The sequence below is a fragment of the Bos taurus genome, chromosome 16 (assembly GCF_002263795.3).
Source record: "Bos taurus isolate L1 Dominette 01449 registration number 42190680 breed Hereford chromosome 16, ARS-UCD2.0, whole genome shotgun sequence".
Taxonomy (NCBI): domain Eukaryota; kingdom Metazoa; phylum Chordata; class Mammalia; order Artiodactyla; family Bovidae; genus Bos; species Bos taurus.
This window is the reverse complement of record NC_037343.1, coordinates 75,493,949-75,506,700: the sequence shown is the minus strand read 5'-3', so window position 1 is coordinate 75,506,700 and position 12,752 is coordinate 75,493,949.

Sequence of the window (12,752 nt, the reverse complement as noted above, 5' to 3'; positions counted from 1 at the left end):
GTAGCCCACCAGGCTCCTCTGTCCATGGGATTCTCCAGGCAAGAATACTGGAGTGGGTTTCCATTTCCTTCTCCAGGGGAAGCTTCCCAACCCAGGGATCAAACCAAGGTCTCCCGCATTGCAGGCAGACAAGTTTAACCTCTGAACCACCAGGGAAGCATTAATCAAAGGGAAGCGGGGTTGAGGGAACAGGAGGTCTGCTGGAGACCCAGGGAAACCAATGCCTTTGCTCCAGAAGAACCAGATGCCCCTCATACCAGATGCTTCACCACGAACACACGTCCACACCTTGGCTGCTGGCAAGTAGAATTCTCAAGTTTGTTGTTGTTCAGTCACTCAGTCGTGTCTGACTCTTCGAAACCCTGTGGACTGCAGCACGCCAGGCTTCCCTGTCTTTCACCATCTCCCAGAGCTTGCTCAAACTTATGTCCATTGAGTCAGTGATGCCATCCAACTGTCTCATCCTCTGTCATCCCCTTCTCCTCCTGCCTTCAATCTTTCCCAGCATCAGGGTCTCTTCTAATGAGTTGGTTCTTGGCATCTGGTGGCCAAAGTATTGGAGCTTCAGCTTTAGCATCATTCCTTCCAATGAATATTCAGGGTTGATTTCCTTAAGATTAACTGGTTTGATTTCCTTGCAGTCCAAGGGACTCTCAGGAGTCTTCTCCAGCAACACAGTTCAAAAGCATCAGTTCTTAAGTGCTCAGCCTTCTCTATGGTCCAACCGTCACATCCGTACATAACTGGAACCATAGTTTTCACTACTATGGACCTTTGTTGGCGAAATAATGTCTCTGCTTTTTAATATGCTGTTTAGGTTGGTCATAGCTTTTCTTCCAAGGAGCAAGCATCTTTTAATTTCATGTCAGCAGTCACCATTCACAGTGATTTTGGAGCCCCCAAAATAAAGTCTGTCACTGTTTCCATTGTTTCATCATCTATTTGCCATGAAGTGATGGGACTGGATGCCATGATTTTCATTTTCTGAATGTTGAGTTTTAAGCCAGCTTTTTTACTCTCCTCTTTCACCTTCGTCAAGAGGCTCTTTAGTTCCTCTTTGCTTTCTTCCATATGGGTGGTGTCATCTGCATATCTGAGGTTATTGATATTGATCCATTGTGCCTTTTATTCCTTTTTCTTGGGGATGGTTTTGATCACTGCCTCCTGTACAATGTTATGAACCTCCATCCATAGTTCTTCAGGCGTTCTCAAGTTAGCAGGATCTTTTCATCCACTGCTTCTCCTCTGGGCAAGACAGACATAATTTACAGGTCCCTGGGTGAATTTGGGGTCCAGGCTCATGCAGGATACACCTGACAAATAGCAGATATTCTGCCCCAAATGCCCCCTTGTCAAATAAGGGAAATCTTCACTCACCAGTTGCACAGGCCAGATACAAGCTGGCATCATGCTTGACTCCTTCCCCTACCTTCCCTCCCTGCATTCACGTCCCCCATCAGTCACCATGCCCGCGGTCCATTTCAGAGATTGCCCTTCTCTCCATGTCCATGGCCCCGTCTCAAGCTCAGACCACCATTATTTCTTGCTTCAGTTCCTGCGTCTGTCTCCATCCTAGCTGGCCTACCTGCCTCCAGTCTCACCAGGTTCAGATCCAGTCTCCACATCCCAGCCAGAAGATCTTCCAAAAATATCATCTACTTCCCTGCTGAAAGCACTCAGGCAGCTCTGCATTTATTAAGGACGAGGTCCAAAGTCCTTCCTTCACCCAGCTCTCTCAGCCTCCAGGCTCTGGCCCTTGCTAACCCTCTGGCCTCCTTTCTCTCTGCTTCTCTCTCCCGCTTTGTGCTTCACTTGTACCAGATATCAAGCTCTTTCCCACATTGAGGTGAGAACCCCCTCCCCTGGTTTGTGAGGCTACGTCCTACTCATTAGGGCGTCCCAGGCGGCGCCAGTGCTAAAGAACCTGTCTGCCAATGCAGGAGGTGTAAGAGACGCGGGTTTGGTCCCTGGGTGGGGAAGGTTCCCTGGAGGAGGAGATGGCAACCCACTCCAGTATTCTTGCCTGGAGAATCCCATGGACAGAGGAGCCTGGTGGACTACAGTCCACGGGTTGCAGAGAGTCGGGCACGAGTGAAGCACTTGAGCACGCACGCGTGTCCTCCTCATTCTTCCAAGTTTCCCTTCTGTGTCTGTCTCCACCTATGTCACCTTGTCCTCCGCACCTGGAAACATTCGTCACAGAGACTGTTCCTCACTTAGCCGACACCCACTCTCTCTGCCACGCCGGGAGCGCTGCAGTAGAGTACTCAATGCTGGGCACGGTACCTGGTGCCAGATAGGAGCACAGATGTTTACTGCTTACCTGGTGAATGAAAGCTGGGAACGGGACACCCAGCCCAGACGGGGGACTCTGGGACGGACACCTTGGGGCTGCAGGGCCTAAGAGTCAGGCGTGGTGGGGCCAGGCCCGCTGCTTTTGAATAATCACACCACTCACTGTTTACCAATGAGTTTCAATCTTTTTGAGTCTTGGATTTTTTTCTCAATTGAAAAATGGAGATAATAATGCTCTGGGTTGCTCTGAGGGTTGCCAGGTATCTATGTAGAAGCCCTTTGTAATTTTAAAGTTCTCTATGTAATAGTAATACTAGATTACTTTGCTTAATCCTCTCAGTACCATTTTGACAGAGGCGACTGACATTTCCCATTTTGCATATGAGGAAGCTGACGGTGGACAATGGAAATAACTTGCCTGAGGGCACCAGCTGGTTACCAGGAACAGAAACCTGTCCCTGGGTTCCAAGTCCAGGCTGTCTCCACCACCTTACCACTGCCCCTCCCTTCTAACATGCTGACATTCTGAGTGTCCTACAGCTAACGTATGGCCACTTAACCGTTTCCAGAAGGGGTTTTTTGGGGGGTGGGGCCCAGGTTGGGGGGAGGTGTGATGAGTTGTTGGCCAAACATGGATTATATAACTACAGGTATCCAGCAGAATTGGGTTCAGGAGGAGTTGACCTTGGAGCTGACCCTAGACTCCCTATCTCTGCCCTTTCTCCCGCCCTCGAGGGGTAGCCTCAACTGACCATTCCCTTTTATTACATAGTTGGGCCCCCCTGCAGGACCTAAAGTTCCCAGAAGCTGGTGAGCTTCTCCTGCCTCCATATTTTCAATTTTGTATGTTAGCAACTATTTACTGAGCTCATCTGAGTGCTTTGTCACTGCCTGTGGAGTCCTGGACAAACGACTAACCCTCTCCAAGCGACAGTTTCCCCATTTTTCAAAATAGGATGGCTAATCGTCTGTCAGGAGAAGGCAATGGCACCCCACTCCAGTACTCTTGCCTGGAAAATCCCATGGATGGAGGAGCCTGGTAGGCTGCAGTCCATGGGGTCGCTGAGGGTCATACACGACTGAGTGACTTCACTTTCACTTTTTACTCTCATGCATTGGAGAAGGAAATGGCAACCCACTCCAGTGTTCTTCCTGGAGAATCCCAGGGACTGGGGAGCCTGGTGGGCTGCCGTCTATGGGGTCGCACAGAGTGGGACACGACTGAAGTGACTTAGCGGTACCAATGGTCTGTCACATGCCTGATTTGAGGGTTACAATAAGACGGTGTCCTCACCCCTGCTGGTGGGCTGTTGCTGATGGAGACCCCTGCCTCCAGCCCCCTCTCTGTGTCTGCTCACCTCCATTCCAGTGCATGGGCGTGTGTGTTCGGTAACCAGGGGAGGGCAGAGGGCGGCGGAGGGGCTGGAAAGGACAGGAAAGGAGTCCGAAGGCCGCCGTGCTCCCAGGAGCATGGAGAGGGCTGCGGGACGCAGAGTCTATCTGAGCTGCTCAAGGATGACTTGTAAGTTCTTGTGCCCTTTGAGTTTGCTTGACACGGTCAGCCACTGCAGCGATGAGAGGCTTCTCTTAGCTCTTGGTGGGCAGGGGGCATGGACCACTGAGAGCCAGAACAGAAGGGGAAGCGCTGAGTGGCTGCTGTGGTGCCCACAGCTGTAAGGGCTTATAGGAGGCGCCTTTCTGGGGACTTCCAGAAATCCGCTGGGCTCCCCTGGTGGCGCAGCGGTAAAGAATCCGCCTGCCGATGCAGGAGACACAAGAGATGTGGGTTCAATCCCTGGGTGGGGAAGATCCCCTGGAAGAGGGAATGGCAAGCCCCTCCAGTATTTTTGTCTGGAGAAGCCCCGTGGACAGAGGGTCACAAAGAGTCGGACATGACTGAGCAGCTGACTACACAAAAGCAACTCTAGGGCACTCTAAGAATGCCGCCGAAGTCATCGAAACATGGTTACAGACATAGAGAACAGAGGTGGTGCCTGGCGCGTAGTAGGAACTCGGCGTGTGTGAGTTCCCTAAGAAGCTCACGCGTCAGCGTCAGGGCAGAGCCCCTGCTCCGGAGCCTTCTGATAACGCTGCCTGCCTTTGCCCTAAGCATGTTTGTTTCTCACTGTGTCCGGTGCCCCAGGGAACACCCAGTGGATCTGCCCTTCACAGATCCCTGTGTGTGGTGATGGTGGTTTTTCTCTTTCAAGATGAAATCATTTTTTTTTCCCCTTTCTGTTCAACAAAGACAACAGCCTTTTGGTTTTTGATAAACGTTCCCTTCATGCTAGCAGGTGGATTTGCCCTGGGCACTAAGCGCTGTGCTTTTAACACACACGCAGGCCCAGCTGTTTGAATCTGCTGCGCACTCCAGTCTTTCTTACTTCTCTTATCTTCTGCCCCCGGGGTTTGAGTTTTCTCTGCCTTGGCAGGCTGATAACATGTGGAAGGAGGAGAACAGTTTTAATTAATAGACTAATTAAGTGGTACAAGCCTTTAATGGCTGATTATAGGAAAGTCGTTCCCCACCCCCCCCAAGTGATTGATTGATTTATTGTTCTTGTGCTGCATTATGGCAAAATAGTCAGCTTCTCATTATCTTTTGGTTGGTTCCGTGGGTCTTTTCCTTCTCTCCCTCTTCATGTGTCCGTTTGCTAACGGTGGGCACAGGCAGGATGGGAAACCTTAAACCAGGGGATGAGCAGAAGCAAGGATCAGAGTGCTGCTGCTACCCGCGTCTTGACAGCGACAGTTAGAAGGGGGAGGGGAGGTAGGAGGGAAAAGATGGCAAGAAAATCCTAGCCATAATTGTAAGCTTATCTCCCCAAGACCCTTCACTCATGATCCCTCCCCCTCGTAGGCCATCACTCACACGCGTCGGGGGCATTCAAAACCGGCGCAGTGTGGAGTTTTAAAGAATGCACTGAAATCCAACTGCCTGAGTTCAAACCTTGCCCCTCCCACTGACTAGCTATGTGGTCTGGGCAAGTCCCTTAACCTCACTGTGCCTCAGCCTGCTCGTTTATAAAGTAAGAATATAATCCTAGGTTCCTCCCTAGGACTGGGCATCTTTAGTGGCTCAGATGGTAAAGTATCCACCTACAATTGCAGGATACCTGGGTTTGATCCCTGGGTCGGGAAGATTATCTGGAGAAGGAAATGGCTATCCACTCTAGTATTTTTGCCTGGAAAATTCCATGGACAGAGGAGCCTGGCAGGTTACTGTTCATGGGGTCAAAAAGAGTCAGACACGACTGAGCGACTAACAGTTCCAACTTTCCCTAGGATTGTCATGAGAATTAAGTGAAACAAGCCAAGTAAAGCACTTAGCACATACTAAGCCCAAGCAGATGAGCTATGACCATCACTACTGTCTGAAGTTATCTAAATTGACTGCTACATAGAAGGGAGTTGATAAATGTTTGTAGAATAAATGAATGACTACATCATAATTTTCAAGTAGATTGTGAGTCCTTGAAGGTCAAAAGGGTGAAGAAAAGAGGAAACTGCCCATTAAATCATAATAAGAAGCTACCTGTAGTGAGTGCTGATCACGGGTTGGGCTCTGAGCTAATTGGTTTCTGTACATTCTCTCATTTAATCCTGACGTAATGTGATTTTTGCCAGCCTTCTTAGAACATGTTTTCCTTAAACAGCCCCAGCCCCCGGACCAAATTTTGTGGGCAGTCCATGTCCTCCCCAAGATTTCCAAGGATTCTTAGGGGATGGGCTGACATTTTCATGATCCTGGTTTCTTATGAATTCCTGCTCAAGCTGAATTCAAGGTTATTTCCCTGCATCCTCTTAGTCTCAGAGCAAGTCGAACTCTTCCCTTCCTTCCGTCCGGAAAGCCCCCAGAGCACAGGGCCATTTTGAGTGGAAGACTTTTACTGAAGGTCAAGAGGCAAGACAGGAAGTTGTAGCACCACCTAGAGCAAGCAGAAGCTGCAATTCACCACAGTAAAGCTCCGCACCCCCCTCGCCCCTGTGCCTTCTCCCCTGGCTATTTTGCTACCCAGAGCCCTGCTGCAGCCATTTTTCCTTCCTCAGAGCCTTCTCCTCCATGTCTCTACTGTTCTCCACCTTGCCCTGAAAACATCAGCTTCCTGTTACTTAATCACACAAATACATTTAGCTCTTTGAACAAAGGTCTCCAGTCCAGGCTGTTCTCAGTCCTGGGTCAGAGGAGCTAAGGAGATGGCGGGGTATAGAGCGGCTCAGCTGCTTGTCTCCGCCACGAAAGTTTACCGGAGTGTCCTCCTCAACAAATGAGCCACTGAGATGAGATGGCCTGAGATGGCCTCTGAGATGACTCCTGCCCCACTTAGAGTGAAGAAATATGGCAGTCCTATTTCTGCGTATTTTTTTCTTCCTGTTATACTTGTGGTCATGTTGCAGGAAGGGGAACCCCTTCTAGGACCCGAGAGTGGGCTTCTAACACTCAGAGACAGACTGTCCGAGACACATGCTGACAAAGCAAGAGACGCTACTGGGAAGGGGAGCCGGGGCGGAGAGTGGGAGGTGAGGGACCCAGGAGGACCGCTCCGCCACGTGGCTCACAGTCTTGGGTTTTATGGTTGTGGGGTTAGTTTCCAGGTTGCCTCTGGCTAATCATTCTGACTCGGCCCTTCCTAGTGGTGTGTACATGGCTCAGCCAAGATGGACTCCAGCAAAGAGGATTCTGGGAGACTGGTAGGACATATGGACTGTCGTCTCCTTTTGACCTTTCCCAAATTCTTCCGGTTGGTGGTGGCTTGTTAGGTAATACCATGTTCCTTTCCGGGACCTGCTGTCAAAATAACTCATGCAAATAAATGGTTACGGGCCAGAGTGGGTGGTGTCAGTGTTTCCCCTAACAATCATGGTAGGAGGTAGATAATATTATCTCCATTTTTTTCCAGATGAGGAATCTGGAAGTGAAAGATGTTAAAAAAAAAAAAGTGACCCACTCAAAGTCACACAGCTCATTCAGAGCTGGACTCCCAGGGCGGGCCTGTCTGATTCCAAAGCCAGGGAGGCAGATCACGACACCGTGTGGTCACTTAATGCAGCTCAAGCTGGTCTGAGGTGGTTCTACTTCTATGGTAAAACTTTCTCAGGAAATCTTTCTGTGAGGAAGGCAATGTGGGTCATAGGAAGGTGAATTGATTGACTGAAGACCCAAGCCATTAAAACAGATTTAGAGCTAGAAATAGCTACATATCTATAGCTTCATGTATGAGACCCAAGAGTTGTTGCTATTAATCACTGCTGAATGATTACTCTGATTGCTTCAATTTTGTTGATGCTGCAGTTGCTGAATCTGCTGTGCTTTATTCAACCTTGGGTAGGGCCTCTTCTCCAGGAAGATAAAGAAGGTTTTCTTCTGCTTATGGAGTTCTGGCTTCATATGTAAAACATCACTTTGGGAGCCCCTTCTCATCTGTGAAGGCTGGCCGGTAGCTGCGGCTCTTATAAAGAGCTCAATAAATAGCTATGGAATGAATGAAAGAAAGGCTCTTCACTCTCTTTAATTTGTCAGTTCTCTTCCCAAGGCAGGAGTTAGGCAGAAACAGACAAAGGAGCATCCATCCCAGCTGGGCAGCTGGCAGGAGCACCAAAATTGTTCTGATTCAAGAACATCACTGGAAATGGGATGAGGCTACAGAATTTATCTGCTCTTTTCCCAGAAAGAGTCACGAATGCAGTTAGAATTCTTTAACAAGCTTCTGGGGCAGAGGTGTCCAGATTTTACCACATAGTAGCAATGTGACCCTGGATTTCTCATCCCTAAAATGGGGGTTTGTTACTTATCATAAGGGTTTTTTCCCCTCAATTAAGTGTGATAATGGAAACATTCTAGCTTTTATCCTTACTTACTCTTCAGTCTACTCTAATCTGGTTTCTGCCCTCCCACACCCCACTGATTGCTTTCACTGAGGTTACCGATCACCCCTTTGTTGAAAATCCCACTTCTCCATTGCTTGGTGGCATTTGACACTGAATAACAGAACTTTCTCCATGAAATAATCTCTTCCCTGGTTCCTTATGACCCCAGGGCCTCCTGTCATAAAATAATTTATGCAAAGGGTTACCAGCTAGAGTGGGCAGTGTCAGCCTTGACATTTGCATGTCTGCTTGACCATCCTTTTAAGTCTCCATTTGAGGCATCCTTATTATTTGTTGCTGCATAATAAATTACCCCCAAATTTAGCAGCTTAGAACAGCATCGTTTCTGAGGGTTAGGAATTTGGGAGCAGTTTAACTGAGCTGTTTTGACTTGGGCTTTCTCTTGATATGCAGTCTCACTCATTATTCATTCATGAAGATTCTCTTCAGCTCTTCAAGCCCCCTTGCATGGCTCTGGGCAGGAGGCCTCAGTTCTGCACATGTGGGCCTCTGCACAGGACTGCTGGTGACTGGGAGGCGGCTTCCCCAGGAGATCTCAGGGGTGCTGTCCCATCACTTCCGCCCTTGTCACACTGCCCGACCCTGGTACAATGTCAGGGAGGACCACACACCAGTATGAAGATCAGAGACAGCACTGGGGGCCAGCCTGGATGCTGGCTACCATGGCAGCCTTCTTGGCTGACCCTGAAAAGTCAGTGCTCCCCAGAGTTCCATCCCGACACCCGCCTCCTCTCAATCTCCACACACACCCTTGACAGCATGGAACTCCCCTTCAGCTACATCTAAATTTTAAGGTCATCCAAGTCTGCGTCTCTAGCCAAGTTCCCTCTCAGAACCTTCAGCTTGTACACTCTCTGCCTGTGTGCATGCTCAGTCTTGTCTGACTCTGCGACCCCATGGACGATAACCCGCCAGGCTCCTCTGTCCATGGGATTCTCTAGGCAAGGATACCGGAGTGGGCTGCCATTCCCTTCTCCAGGGGATCTTCCTGACCCAGGGATCGCACCCGCGTCTCCTGCGCCTCCTGCATTGCAGGCTGACTCTTAACCCGCTGAGTCACTGACGAAGCCCATCTTACACTCTCTGTTGGAGCCAAAGGCACCTCAGAGTCCACAGATCTGGGCTGAACTCATCCTCAGCCCACGAGCTCGTTTCTCCTCCTGTGTTTCCGTCTCAAGAATGACAGTGTCCATTCCATTGTCCTACAAGAAACAGAAAACCATTTATCGCTGCCTTTTCCCCTTTCTCTCATATCCAACCACCATGTTAAGGCTATTTGTTTTCTCATTGTTTTTCCCATCTTTTGTTTTGAAAAATGTCAAAATATAGCAAGAGTTAAAAGACCAGTAGAACGATCCCCTATTGACTGGATTACTTCTAGGTTCACAGTTGCTGATATTTCGTGTCGCATTTGCTTTCTCTCCCTGCTTCTCTTCCCTTAGGTTTATGTCTTTTCGTAGTAATATTCAGATGCTATTTGCCATTCTCTCACAGATATACAGTGTGTGTATGTGTGTGTGTGTTTGAAGTTTCTATGTAAATACAGTGGATTTGAAAGTAAGTTACAGGGAAAGAATCTGAAAAAGAGTGGGTGTATGTGGGTATATTCTTCGTTGCATACCTGAAACTAACACAACATTGTAAATCAACTAGACTCCAAAATAAACATTAAAAATAAATAAAATTTATTGATAGATGATAAAGAAAGAAAGTTTCAGATATTATGACACTTCATCCCTAAAGAGTTCTGCATCTGTTTCCTAAAATGTTTAGCTTTCCCAGGGGCTCAGTGGTAAGGAATCCACCTGTAATATATGAGATGCAGGTTTGATCCCTGGGTCGAACCCTGAAGTGGGAAATGGCAAGCCACTCTGGTATTCTTGCCTGGAAAATCCAATGGACAGAGGAGCCTGGTGGGCTACAGTCCACCAGGGGATACAAGGGAGTTGGACACGACCAAGTGAATAAACAACAAAACAGCTCCTAAGAACCATGATGCTCTTCCCCTATGTAACCACAATGCCATTATCATTCCTGAGACCACCTTCCCCGCTCTGCCTCCTTCAGGCCGTGCGCTTTCCTTATCATCACCAGCACAGCCATCTCCTAACTAGGTCCTCCTCTGATCATCCATGCCCCAGGCTTCTGCCAGGGTGAGCTTTCCAAAATACACATCTGATTATGTCACTTCCCTTCTCGGGACCTGTCAGTAGCTCTATATTACTTTCAAAATAAAGGCAGACTTCACAAGGCATATAAGCTTTCATCATGTAGATTCATTTACAGCCGTCTCGCCCAGCACTAGAAATGTAACATGAGCTACATAAGTAACTATTCACAGAAAATTTACTTATTTTTGGCCCTGCCAGGTCTTCACAGCTGTGTGGAGGCTTCAGTAGTAGCGGCTCTCGGCCCCAGAGCTCGGGCTCAGCAGTCACGGTGCTGGGCTTAGTCACCCTGGGGCATGTGGAATCTTCCCTGACCAGGGATCACACCTGTGTCCCCGGCATTGGCAGGTGGGTTCTTCACCGCTGGACCAGAAGAGAAGTCTGGTAACTTTACATTTTAAATGTAGCCACATTTTTAAAAGTTCTTAAAAATAGGTGAAATGAATTTTAAAAATACGTTTTATATAATCCGATATGTTCAAAATCTTATCATAGCAGCATAAGCCCAACATAAGAACTATTAATGAGATGTCTTACTTTTTCTCCTGTCTTCAAAATCTGACCTTTATTTCATATGTACAGCATATCTCAATTCAGATGCTCACTTTCCAAGGGTAAATGAAAAATGAATTCTTACCAAAATAACAAGATTATATTTAACAAAAAAATTTATGTTGTTCCAGCTGACTTAATTAAAATTAAATAAAATGGGAAGCTCTGTTCTTCCTTCACACTGGCCACATCTCAGGTGTTTAGTAGCCACAGGGGCTAGTGGATCCTGAAAAAGGGAATTCCTGAGCAGCAGTTCTCAAAGTGTGATCCAGGGTCTCCCTGGGGGTCCTCAAGACCTTTCCAAAGGGCTCACTAAGGTCAAAATTATTTTCATGACAATTAAATGCTATTTGCCTTCTTTCACTTTTTTTTCTCCCATCAGTATAGCACAGCGGAGTGTTCCAGAGGCCACATAACATGTAATGTGACCACAGATTGAACATAGAAACATTTAAGAGAATCAGCAGTTTGTATTAAGCAGATAGTGAAGAAATTTACCAAATTGCGAAACAGGACTTCTTCTCTCCTGACTTGCTTTTGTCTTGGAAAGTATAATTATTTTCCATTAAAATGTGTATATTTATATACTCAATGAGATGATTATTTTTAAATGAATTAATGAAAAGATTGAAATGTTCTCGGTTTTACTTTCTGATACAGTAATTATCGATGGCGAGAACTCTCACTTCTCTATGGTGTCAGAGGGCTTTGAGAAGAGCTGGCCTCCAGCAGCCTGGCTCTCCAGCTTCATCGCTAGTGATTTCCTCTCCTCTCTCATACTTTTCACATGAACATCCAGCTCCAGACAAGATGAAGCAGATCCACTTTCTCCCTCTTCCTCTGGTTAAGTGCTTCCTAACATCCCGAACATCACAGATACAACAAACATCTGAAAAGCAAAGCAAAGGCTAGGGACCCCAGGACTCAAGGAGTGACATGGCACCGAGGTGGTATCAACAGAGCCCGAGATGGGTTGCTGAACTTCTGCTCTGGTCCAGCAATAACGAGAAGCCTGCCACCCCTCAAGTGTCGACGGCTGCATGGAGACCCTGGACTTTTACCCCCACCTGGCGGTAACCAGGAGGTCACCCTCCACCCCGCCCCACCCTGCCTGGCAGAGCAGTAGGAAAGGGGCCCTGCGGAAACAGATCAGTCTCAGAACACAATACCTGAAGTGTCCAAGATGCAATTTAAAATCACTCATGATGCCAAGAACCAGGAAAATTTCAACTTGAATGAGAAGAGATAATTAGCAGATGCCAACACGGAGATGACAGAGATGTTGGAATTATCTGACAAGGATTTAAAAACAACCATCATCAACATGCTTCACTGAGCAATGGTAACATTGCTCAATAACTTAAAGGAACGAATAGCAAGTCTCAGCGCAGAAATAAAAGGTGGAAAGAAGGCTCATATCCTTTACTTGGGCCTTAAAAGCGCCACTCGTGTTTCCGGGATGACCACCCTCACCTCGTGCCTGGGCCAAGGCGTCTGCCTCTTCTTAGAACACCCATCTCTCCTTTTTAAATCCTGCTTGTCCCGGGGGTCAGCTGAGATGTCACCTCCTCTGCGAAGCCTTCTTTGACTTCCATGCCCCTTCCTCCTGAAAGCTCCCCACGCCATAGCACTCACACTCAACTCCAATTATTCTGTCCTCTCTCCCTCCACACCTACCCAGTGTAAAAACTTGCCAGAGAGACTGTGTCTTATCCCAGGTGCCTGGTATAGCACCTGGCTTAAGCACTCAGAAAACTGTTGAATAAATGAATAAATCTGTGAATAAATGGAAACTCTGCCGTGACTCTCTCTTTTATTGAATACATCTAATTAATGCCTGTGGTCAGG